This window comes from Amblyomma americanum, chromosome 1, assembly GCF_052857255.1.
Source record: "Amblyomma americanum isolate KBUSLIRL-KWMA chromosome 1, ASM5285725v1, whole genome shotgun sequence".
Taxonomy (NCBI): domain Eukaryota; kingdom Metazoa; phylum Arthropoda; class Arachnida; order Ixodida; family Ixodidae; genus Amblyomma; species Amblyomma americanum.
The window spans coordinates 447,238,262-447,250,375 of record NC_135497.1 but is presented as its reverse complement, the minus strand read 5'-3'; positions in this window follow the sequence as shown (position 1 = coordinate 447,250,375).

Below are 12,114 nucleotides of genomic sequence, written 5' to 3'. Positions count from 1 at the left end.
GATCAAGATGCAAATGTATGTCACGAAGAATGACAAGCTGGCTATCACAGGAATGCTTTTCAAAAAGCGTGCAGATTTGGAAGGAACAATTTAATGGGCCTCAACAATCTAGCCATGCGAGAGTACGTTGTGGTTTTCACGATTAGGAACACATGCTAGTAATATAAATTATGCAATGAGTTGGTGCTTGTGAAATCCACAAAGCCAATTGGGACCCACATATTTTTGTCGTAATATGGACTGCAATGCGAACATCTGGACTGTGGTAACCAGCTACTATAACATAGCGCAAGGACTGTTAAAAGGGTTTGGCGACAAATACAGACTGAATCATACGTCTGTTGTCCCCTGGAATTGCCATCATACTACCTGCAGCATAGCGTGCTGTTTTTTGTTAAACCTTGAACTGCCAGGCACGGCAACTCTCCGCTTGCGCTTTCTGACTGAATCAAAGCACTTCTCTTTCTGGTGTCAAAACCATTGGCACTGAAAGGCTCGGCGACTCATTTCCTAGCGCACTTTGTTCGCTGCACAAATTAATTATGCCGCTCGCCTACAGTACAACCCTTCAGTAATAATCTCACAGATGTCTGCTTGCAACACTAAGTTAATGTTGCTTTAAACAGAGCATGCGGATAGAAGACGAAAAAAACAACTCGAGTTCAAAACATGTCGGGCAGGAGAACTTAGCACAGGTGCAAAGCAGGGAATCTGCAAATACAATCCAAGCAGAAAGGAAATTTGTTCAAATTAAATGTGGTCTCAGCCTCGACAGGTCGATGGATGCACCGGCACTGTAGGACTTTCAGAAATGGCTCAACGTCAGCATTGCGGAGCCAACCGCGGTGCAATAGCTCATAGCACATTTTGAAAAATCAAAATAAACCTTGTTAACGTGGTTTTGGCAATATGCACAAAAATGGCCCTGTCGCGACCATTTCACAAATGTGAACAGATGTGTGTCCCAAGAAACCTATGGCTGAGCATTGTACAAGGTGCAAACAACCATCTACAATCAAGCAAACAAATATAGGAATGCAGCAAATGCAAAGAAGGCTAAGGAAATCAAGGAGGCATTCTACATTCCTGACAAATACATTCTCATAAGCCCACCATCGCCTTCACCCAGCAGTCAAATAATGTTCATTGCAGGCAGTCGCATGTAAATGGATGCAGCTGATGCACGTGCGCATTTGCATTGGGGACATATGCTTATAAAGGCTTCGAGAATGTTTCACACAAGCTGGTGCCGCTTACCTAGGAAGCGCTAGTTAGCAACTGTTCGACACCAATAAACCCGAGTTGTCGAGTAGCTCGGCGACAGTAGTGCAGTGCAAACAACAACAAATATGGGATCAGGCGCCGACTCAACCAATACAGTTTCTATCCCTCCTGTCGTGGCCCACGGAGCACTTCAAGAGCGATGCATTTTACCCATGGCCATGGCAACCAAGATATTGCACTTACTATTGCAAAAATACAACTTTGACTACAACTTGACTCATTGTGATAAGCAAAAAATAAAATTTAATCACAGCAGATTACGGAAAATGTTTTTTTTCATTTTTAATCACGATTCGCTATTATGGAAAACTATCTATGTACATTTCTGATCCGGAAACAAAGTGTTCATACTAATATCTCACAATTGTATATGGGTTGGTTGCTTTAAGAAGCGTAAGCATCTGCTGTGGTCGTTTTCTTTTTTTTTTTGCATCCGATAAAATGAAGCGTTAATGAAAAAGAGCTGGACTTGTCGGCACATATTAAAAGATTTGTGCATTATGAAATACCCTTGAATGAGTTGCGACCATGGTTTTTATTCGTACATAAGTGTTCCACATCTGGCGATAACATGTCACAACCCAGTTAAGACTACTGCTTTGGCTCAGCCCACGATCACATGCAGAGGAAGTTGGATTCATTAAATTTGTCATCCAGATATTTACTGCAGATATAGGCACGCGTAGCCGGCAAGAAATAAAAAAGATGCCCCAGAAGTGACAGCTGCCATGCACGCCATCATAATCCGGCCACTCATAGTTGCAAAATGCACTTTATGGAGCATAAAGCATCAGAATGGTGGCGACGCTTCTGTAGTTCTGGCAAAAAACAAACTCAACGAAAACCGCGGCAGCAACGGAGCGGCGCGGTGTTCTAATCGAAAGAGGCGCCGGAAACCGGCAAACCAGTTAGTGCGGGCGCTCGCTCCTCCCATGTGACTCTACGCCAGTGCTTTTTTTTTTCTCGCTCGTGGGAAAAAAAAACAGCGGCGGCGGGGTCCGAAGGAGATGCTGAAGCTGCGGTGAAAGTCGTCTGTCGTCTGCTTGCGTTGCTTTGCTTTACTATTATAGCCGAAAAAACAATGCGATCTTGCAAGCAGTGGCAAAAGTTAGTTGAATAACTTTGCGCAACTCCACAGTTCTTACAGCGAAACACCAGGCGTACAGCATGAAAACATATGTATACGAATATAGCAAGCTACTATTAAAGCTCTGCGCGTACTGCAGTCACATCATTCTGGCCAATATGAACGAAATCGAACATATGTAGGGGGGTAATGAACACTGTTATCAATACAGGAATTGGTTTGCCAGGGCTTGCTAGATTGGTCTTCATACTAACGTTCGAGAATTATGCTAGCATAACAGTTTCGAGAATATTTTACCAGTATCGGCTAATACACATGCAAATTTTCAGATTTTTTTCTATAGCAGAACTCGATGAGTGTCTGAAAGAGATAAATCCGTCATGCTAGTAACATTCCATACCGGATCGTTTTGCTGGCATTCCTGTCTGTTTTACTGCATTTTATTCTGATATGCATCTGTGTGTACAACTATGTCTATCGCAAATGCTTGTAGTTTACAGTTGTATATTTACTGTACGTGCTAGAACTAGCCAATGTTTTGTTGAGTAAAGGGATGAATTTTTGCCCTACGTTTCTCTCTCTCTCTCTCTCTCTCTCTCTCTCTCTCTCTCTCTCTCTCTCTCTCTCTCTCTCTCTCTCTCTCCATGTAAATAGAACAGGTGTCCGACTAAATGTAACCACGTTTTTAACAATTGAAGGAGTGTCCTAGGCGCGTAAAATGGGTTCAGTACTGCTGAGGGTCGTGTGGACTACTCTGTTGTATTCAAGGCAGAACTTGAGTTTCAGTCCGGTGTGCGTATATGACATTGAAGTGACCTTCGCACTTAGCGATTTCATAGCAACAGCTTTAAGTCAGATGAAAAGCATATTTTGACTATGGCCAATGCGATGGTGTCTCCAAATTAGACCGCGGTCGTTTCCGAAATATTCCGCATCCCACCCCCGAAATTTGACCATGAGTTTGGACCAAAATCAATTTTCAGGTTAATTTAAATGTGCTCGATACGATGCCAGTCTCTTAAATTTGACCCGGGCCAGCCCCGAAATTTGACCTCGGCCGATTTGGATCAACCCTAACTGAGCGTCCAACCATATTGAGGGTGCAACCATAAGTGAGCGTGCCCGACACGATGACGACCTCCAAATCTGGTCCGGGATATTGCCAAAATGCTTTCGCTCGACCTTTGGTATAACCATGAGTAAACCCTGCCTAACTTTCTTTTTCGCACTGCACAGCTGATTAATTAGTTTAGACTGACTAGCTAGCATTTTTAAGTATTAACTTCTTGTGCGCAGCGAGGTACCGTCCGAGTAATTTTTCTTCAAGCTCTAAAAGATAGCGCGAAAAATCCAAATACACAACAGTGGCCCTACTTGAGCGAGATAATAAACCGGAAGTTAGGAGGGAGGAAGGGAATACGAAGTGCTTATCGGTGGTGACTCAAATATGAGTAGATGCAAAAGAACTATAATGGAGCGTGTAAAGGGTGATAAGCGGGTAGCAGTCGGGGCATTCCCAGGCAGGAAAATGGACGCAGTGAAGAACATTTGCAAGCAACATTTGCAAGCACATTTGCTTGCACATTTGCGTATTCTTCACCGCCAAAACACACAAGGTAGGGTGCCCTCTGCGTGTTATTGTTTCGGAGAAAAATACCTGGCAGAAAGATGTAGCTAAGTACTTGCAAGATAACCTGAAATTGCTTTCTATTGATGATCCCTTTCTGGTGAAGAACACGGAACAAGTCATTGGGTTCAGCGCCTGTGCCGTCGTCCTCTGTGTTTCTTCTGTCCCTGTGCTTTAACGCGCTGTCAACAAGAATGGATCATTACCAACTAGCCCGACAATTTGTCCTATTGAACTAAAGGGGGGCCAAGAAAATTCTGGACCCATATAAGCCGGCTGGGCAAACCGAATCACAGAAAGCAGGAACAGATTCACTATGCCGAGGGAAAAGGTTTAGAGGGAGATGACGCTGTGAACTACATTTCATCAGTTATAGCTGAGTCATTTAAGAAAGACGATAAAGTAATCACCCCAAATGAGGGAGCAACACAGGACAGCACAATAGAAAACAGCGTGGAACTGAAGAATTTTAACTGTAAAAAGGCGGAAGCAAATATTCCAAGATGTACGTCCGCAGTGATCGACGAAATTCCAATCATGCTGATTAATGAGTTTGGCCCAAGAGGCAAGGAAACGCTGATAAAAGTATTGGAGGCAGTCATAACAAATCAGCAAATTCCCCACAGCTGGATACTGAGTAAAATGAATTTGAGTTATAAAGAAAAAGGCAATAAGACGAACATAAAATACTTCCGACCGATTACGATAACATCAGTTACATGCAGGCTGGCGATGCAGGCGGTGAAAATAAAAATGCAGTCATGGGTATAAAGTAATAGAATACTCGGAGAACTTCAGAACGGGTTCAGAAGTGGTAGGCGCTTAGATGATAGCCTGTTCGTGCTTACCCAGTGCATAGAAATAGCTAAGGCGGAAAACAGACATCTGTATTTAGCCTTCGTGGACATAAGCGGTGCATACGACAACGTGAACAGGGAACTTCTGTGGAACATATGAAAAGGTGAAGGTGTCGGTCATGAGGTAATTAATTTTTTACAGGAAATATATAGAGAAAATGAAGTTGAAATAACATGGGAAGGAATTAAGAGTACAACAACTGTCCAGATACACAAAGTCTTAAGGCAAGGTTGTCCTCTATCACCGCTGCTGATCATGCTTTATGTGATAAGTATGGAAAGAAGGCTACAATGAAGCAATCTAGGTTATGATCTGTCATACACATTAGGCGGAAAGGTTGTTGAGCAACAACTACCGGGTTTAATGTATGCGGACGATATTGTACTGTTAGCAGGTAGCCAGGAAGATTTGCAAACTTTGGTGAATTGCTGTAGAGACGAATGAGACAGTCTAGGTTTCAGTTTTAGCGCAACTAATACCCCGGTCACACGGGCACTCTAAAGGCACTTTGAACTAATGCTCCTTTACGCTCCCAAAGGAGCACTACTTCAAGGGAGTTCGTCCGTGCTACACGGTCGCGGAACGACCTTCGCAAGAAGTTTTTAGCGCCCTCATCGGCGAAAAGCGTTATTAAAATTGCAAACCTCACTGTAGATGTAAATACAGAAATGTCGCATTTTTTTAGTAAATTAGTTTTATAACCGTATTATGTTAAAGCAACGCAATTTTAACTGCAATAATGACATGATTTTCCAAGTACAGAGCATAACATCACAGTGCTGGCCACACTGAGCCGTGGCTACCGTGACGCTCGTATATCTGGAACGAGAGTATGGCGTGGTGAGACTGCCACAAAACAAATGATTTTATATTTTAAAACACCACTAATCTTATGAAGTGAATTTATAAAATTTAACTTGAACGTTTCTTTTCTCAATTTATTTATGCTGTTAACTCGCTGGGAGAGAGAGTACTCCCTTGAAGCCTCAAAGGACGAACTCGAGCTGCCTTGTTTCGAAGCTCCTTTGAGCTAGGTGTCCTTTGGCGCGTCCGTGTGGCAGCGCGCGTTCGTCCTTAGAGTAATGGAGCATTAGTTCAAAGTACCTTTACTGTGTCCGTGTGACAGGGGTATAAGTCAGGTGTGATGGTTTTCAACGGCACAACTGATCAGGCGCTTACAATACAAGCCCATGAAATACCCCGAGTGGCCGAATACAAATACCTTGGGGTATGGGTGAACAAAGGGCATATGTACACGGAAAAGCACGAACAGTCTCTCATAGCGAAGGGGCGAAGAGATGCCGGGATAATGAAACATAGGGCATTGTGGGGTTACAACAGGTATGAAGTCCTCAGAGGTATTTGGAAAGGAATAATGGTGCCGGGGCTTAGTTTCGGGAATGCGGTTCTATGCTTAAGGGCTGAAGTTCATTCGCGATTAGAAGCAAATCAGAGAACTGTTGGAATATTAGCACTAGGTGCCCACGGGAAAACCACAAACGAGGCAGTACATGGGGATATGGGCTGGGCAACGTTCGAAGCACGGGAAGCTCAGAGTAAACTACTATACGAAGAATGCCTGAGGAAATTGGATGATAACAGGTGGGCAGCTAAGGTATTTAAATACCTGTACAGAAAGAGCGTTGACACAGAGTGGCGGAAACGAACTAGAAAGCTGCCAGTAAGTTTGTCAGAGATGAAGAAGGAGAAAGAAAGAGCATTAAACGACAGGTTTAAAAGCGTCGAAGGTAAAAATTCGATAGATTCAATGGAAAAGAAGCATAGTGTAGAACTATATCGATTTTAGAAAATGCAGATCAGGAAGGAAACGTTTTATTTTAACTCAAGAGGCAGTGCCCTCTTCTTTGCAGCTAGGTCAGGGTGTCTTAGAACGTGCAGCTACAAAAAGAAATTTAACGAATAAGATGACACATGGGCTGTGTGTGGTAAATCTGTAGAAACAATAGAACACCTCATCCTAAAATGTGATTGTATCCATCCCGATGCCGATGCAGGCACAGTCACTCTTCCTGAGACCTTAGGGTTTAGAGATAACAATAGTCATGTAAGGAAATCCGCGGTGGAAATTAGCAAAAAGCGATTGGAGGATTGGTGGCACAAAAGCAGAGAGGTGACATAAGTTTTAAAGTGTAGGAAGACGTTTTTTAAAGAAAATAGCGAATGTTATTAACAACTTACAGCAGAGTTAAACAAAAATAAAGGAAAAAAACTTAGCATACTGGCAACAACCACTGCCCCGTTTCAAAGGGAACGCTCCTACCTTCCATTCATTCATCCATCCATCCATCCATCTATCCATCCAGATGCAAATTCGCTTATCGTATATCCCGCGCCCAGCGCAAACACAAAACTCATTGGAGAGTCGTTTACCTGGAATGCCTCGTATATTGCCAAATGAAATAAAACGGCCATCCGCTCTCTGTTCCTTGGCAGCGGGCGCTTTTCGGGGCGCAAGACGCGTGCATCTCCCGACAGAGAAAAGAAAAAGGTGAAAGGGGTTCTTTTTTTGCGCACGCGCACCCGCGCAACCCACTCACCGGCGCATCGCCACCGCCGAAGCCGCGATAAGGGCGGTTCACATGCAAGCGAACTGGCGAACAGCGGCGCGGCGCTGAGAAGCGGTTCGCGAGCTTTCGTTTCACATGCATCGCCGCTCCGCGTTTCCCACCACTGCGAAAACCAATGTCGCTGGCAAAAGATATGCGCCTTCAACCGGTTTTGGTGGCCTGCAAACAATAAAAGCGTGCTATATAAGCATTATTTTGTCATTTATTTTCACAGTTTATTTAAATCAATATATATTAATTATTGCGTATTAAGCATTAAACAGAACTTTATAAAATTTCTTTCCTAAACAAAAGTTCGTACGTGCGGCGTACAAACTCGCGAGATACTTTCCAAAAATGGCCGCTCGCGAGTCGGATGAGATGACTGAGCTCACAGCCGAAATGGATGTATGCGCGCCATATGATGACTCTTTATTTAATCTTCTTTTGCTCGAGGAGTACTGCCTTTTAAAAAAGAAGAAGGCTTTGCTCGAACTCCCGTCTCCGCGGCGCTGGTGGGTGAGACCGATATCGTGTGCTGGTTCTTTACACTGCAATATTTTCCTACAGATGCCGCTGCTCATGAACGGGGACAGGGAGTACTTTCAGAAGTACTACAGGATGTCCTCTGAAAAGTTTGAAAAGCTGCATTCTTTAGACGAAGGGCCGCTCACCAAGCTCTTCGTTGTGCGAGAACCCATACCGTCACGAGCAAGACTTGCGATGACTATGAGGTACTAGGGAGTGCGCCTACTTTTACTGGCGATCGCTGACACGAGTACACATAGCTGACAGTTCTCCATTTTCGTCTAGGTACATGGCATCAGGGATGTATATTCAGGATGTCGCCATGGCCTTCAGAGTGGGCATTTCCACAGCGAATAATATTATCCACGAGACGTGCAAGGTGCTGTGGCAAGTTCTCCAGCCCATTTTCCTCAAGGTGCGCTGTCGGCAGCAAAAGAACGTAAATGTGCTGCTTCCTAATTTGTTCCGGTAAATGAGCTAAATATTGGCTTTAGAGCACGCTGCTTGTGCAGGTGCACCAGTGATGGAGAGCAGACTCACAGCACAGGCCAGTGAGCTCCAGGCAGTATTATATTACGGAATTCGCTTTAATCGTTTTCCTGTTTTTTGCTTCACATCACCGAGCAGGAAACGTACATAATGGAAAGCCACCAAAGGCTCTAATGCATAATAAACAAAGATTATTTTTTTGACATTCAGCGCTGAATATAAGACCTTTGTTTTCAGGAACAGCTCAGCAACGAATGATGTGAAACAGGCGCTGTCTGCTCTATTTACATATTTTAAATGATAACGATAATGAAAATGAGGTAAGGAAACAATGAGATGAAAGGACATGTCAGGAATGTCCAGATGTAACATGTCCAGAAGCCCTCCCCCCGTATCTTTAAATATAAACTCAACAGTTATGCTACAAAAGCAATTGCAAGCTCGTTAAGTCTTCCCATCCACATGCGCAAGTTTGAATCTCATGATTAGTAAACTAGTCCTACAGCTCACATGCCACCCTCCTCCCTTCCCCAAAAAAGAAAACAGCACGTGATCAGTTGCTTGATACACTAAAAATTTATGGAAGTGTATGTGCCGACCTTGTTGGTTCCGAGATGTTGAAGTGCAAGACGGGTGCTTCTCTCGCATACCTGTTTTTAGTTTGCACTGCTGGTCTTTTTACACCAGAAATGCTTTCCTGTGTCTCATTGCCACCACAGGGGCCAACTACCGCTGACTGGCAGAAGGTCGCCAAGGGGTTTTTTGAGAGATGGAATTTCCCCCATTGCGTAGGTGCCGGGGACGGGAAACACGTCCAAATACAGGCCTCACCAAATTCAGGAAGCCTGTACTTCAACTATAAGGTAATGTCCACATTGCCCTCTCCCCATTTTTTTTTGCAAATCTCACTATTATCTTGTATATATGAACTGTTCATCATTACAGGGCACGTACTCTATAGTGCTGATGGCTGTCGCTGACAGCAACTTGAAGTTTATTTTAGTAGATGTTGGGGCCTATGGAAGGCAAGGCGATGGTGGAACGCTCGAAGCATCAAGATTTGGCTAATCCCTGGAGCGTGGCCTTCTTGGCCTTCCGCCACCAGCATTGTTTCCCGAAACGTCAACGGTGGCATCCCATGTCTTCATTGGAGACGAAGCTTTTCAGCTTCGGCAAGACTTTCTTCGGCCTTACCCAGGCCGAGGCCTGGATGACGACAAAAAAATATACAACTACCGGCTCAGCCGAGCAATGTTTGTTGCAATGATAAGTTGATTTATTGTAAAGGTGTCATCACTAGCCGGATGGCAAAGAATGCTGACATAATTTGACGCGTCTCTCGATATCACAAACACAATGTGCTTTATCAAAATTCTTTTCAGGAGGTGTGTTGAAAACACCTTCGGGGTGATGGCCTCCAGGTTCCGAATCTTTCGCCGGGTAATTAATCTGCTGCCTGAGAATGCAGATTATGTGGTACTGGCTGCATGTGTCCTGCATAATTTCCTCACTGAAGATGCGGCTTATATGCCTCCAAATTATGCAGACACAGAAGATTGTTACGACAAGGTGACTAAAGGTCAGTGGCGGCAAGAAGAAGATACAACAGCCATGCATGATTTGGAGCCTCCAGTGGGCCATAACTACAGTCGTAATGCAGCTGCGACAAGGGACATCTTCAAGAAGTATTTCACAAGCACGCAAGGAGCTGTGCCATGGCAGTGGACGTCAGCTGGGCTTCGGCACTGAAGACTGTGTAAGACTGGCTTTTGGCTTTGGAATCTTCAGAGGCTGGCGCTTAACGAAGAAGACGACGAGAAGCGCCGAATGCTGTATCAGCATTGACCTCTAAAGTCCTCTTCCCAGCACATCAACCGAGAACCGCTGGAGCCTTCTTGCACAATGGACACCATTCTACCTTACCGCCCTGTGATGCTTCCGAATTTACAGCTCTTTCTCAAGCCGCAACTTAGCCGAAGAATGCCGATAGCTTGCCCGGTCCTTCACTTCTCGTGCCCAGCCGCCCAAAAGCACCCGTGATCCCCCTGCACTCCCTCCCGCTTACCTTCCTGACTCTTTGGTCTGGCTCTGGGTACCCTCCTCAGTTCCCAGTCTTTCCTACGAACTTTTTAGCAAGTACCAGGGACCCCACCACATTCTTCAGCAGACATCCCCCATCAATTACCACATCGAACCCCTTATGCCGTCCCCTGATCATCGTTGTCGAGGTCGCGCCATTGTCCACATGACCCGCCTCAGACCATCCTATGGCCCCGCCGTCGTTACATCGCCCTAGGGTGCCAGGATGGCGCCTTTTCGCCCGGGGGAAATTGTAAGACTGGCCTTCGGATTTGGAATCTTCAGAGGCTGGCGCTTAACGAAGAAGACAACGAGAAGCGCCGAACGCTCCGTCCCTCGCAATAGAAAACAGTTTGCTGCGCTTGTCACCTTGGATGTCAGTAAAGCATACGACAGCGTTGAGCACTCGACTCTATTACTAAGATTACAGGAGCTGAACTTCTCAACCTATTTTGTAGCCTGGATTTCTGCTTTTTTGGAAGATAGAGAATTTTACTGCTGCCAAAATGGTGTTTCCTCAAGGAGATTTCCACAGACAAGAGGTGTACCGCAAGGATCAGTTCTCTCACCTGTTCTTTTTAACATTTTCTAAGCTCAATTCCATGAATGTGAAAACTTATGTGTACGCCGACGATATTGCATTTTTTGCAACAGCAGGTGACATTCACACTCTTTATCGAACCCTGCAAAGTTACCTCAATGTTCTTGACAACTGGTTAGGAAGAATTCATCTGTCGCCTAATGTGAAGAAATGCGCATTGTTAGTATTTGCAGTTTCTGTTCCTGTAAATATCTGCCTGGTCTATAGAAATAACAATACCTCGAGTTCAGACGGTGAAGTATCTTGGAGTAATATACGACTCTACTCTTTCTTGGAGGCCACACATTGAGCAACTTTCTGCAAAAGGAGTTCGGGCCATTGGCATCCTGCGTAGGCTTTGTAGTGCTAGCTCAGGCATGAGAAGGCATACACTTCTGATGATTTATAAAATTTACGTCCGCCCAATTTTGGAGTTCAGGTGTGTTTCATTCTCAGGAGCTCCTGCCTATAAACTTCGCCCTCTTGTGCTATTGGACCGTGAGGCGTTGCGCCTTTGTCTTGGGCTTCCAAAATATGTCGTCAATGCTGTTCTGCACCTTGAGGCGCGAATGCCATCGTTACCAGCTAGGTTTCGCCTTTTAACAGTTCAAACATTTTTAAATTTGCGCGACTCACCTTTTCACGCTTACACTATAATATTTCTTAGTCAACCTTCCGCCTTTTTTAGTGCTGCCTGGTCTCGTTTTCATACCCCGCAGATATGTTACGTGCAGTCCCTCCTTGATCACATAAATATTCGTTTCACAGATGTCCGCCAATTGAATAACAACTCATCATCTGTCCAGATTGAATTCGATGACATTTTCCCATCTAATGCAAAGCTGCAGCCCTTCCGGCTTCTTCAGAGTCTATTGCAGGACCACCTAAGGTCCTTTCCCTCTCATGTTCTTATTGCTACCGATGCCTCGCAGGATCGCGAGAAGGCAGGTGTGGGAATTTTTTCACCTTCACTGGATTGGTCTTTTTCTCTCCGCCTTCCTGACTTCACTCCCAT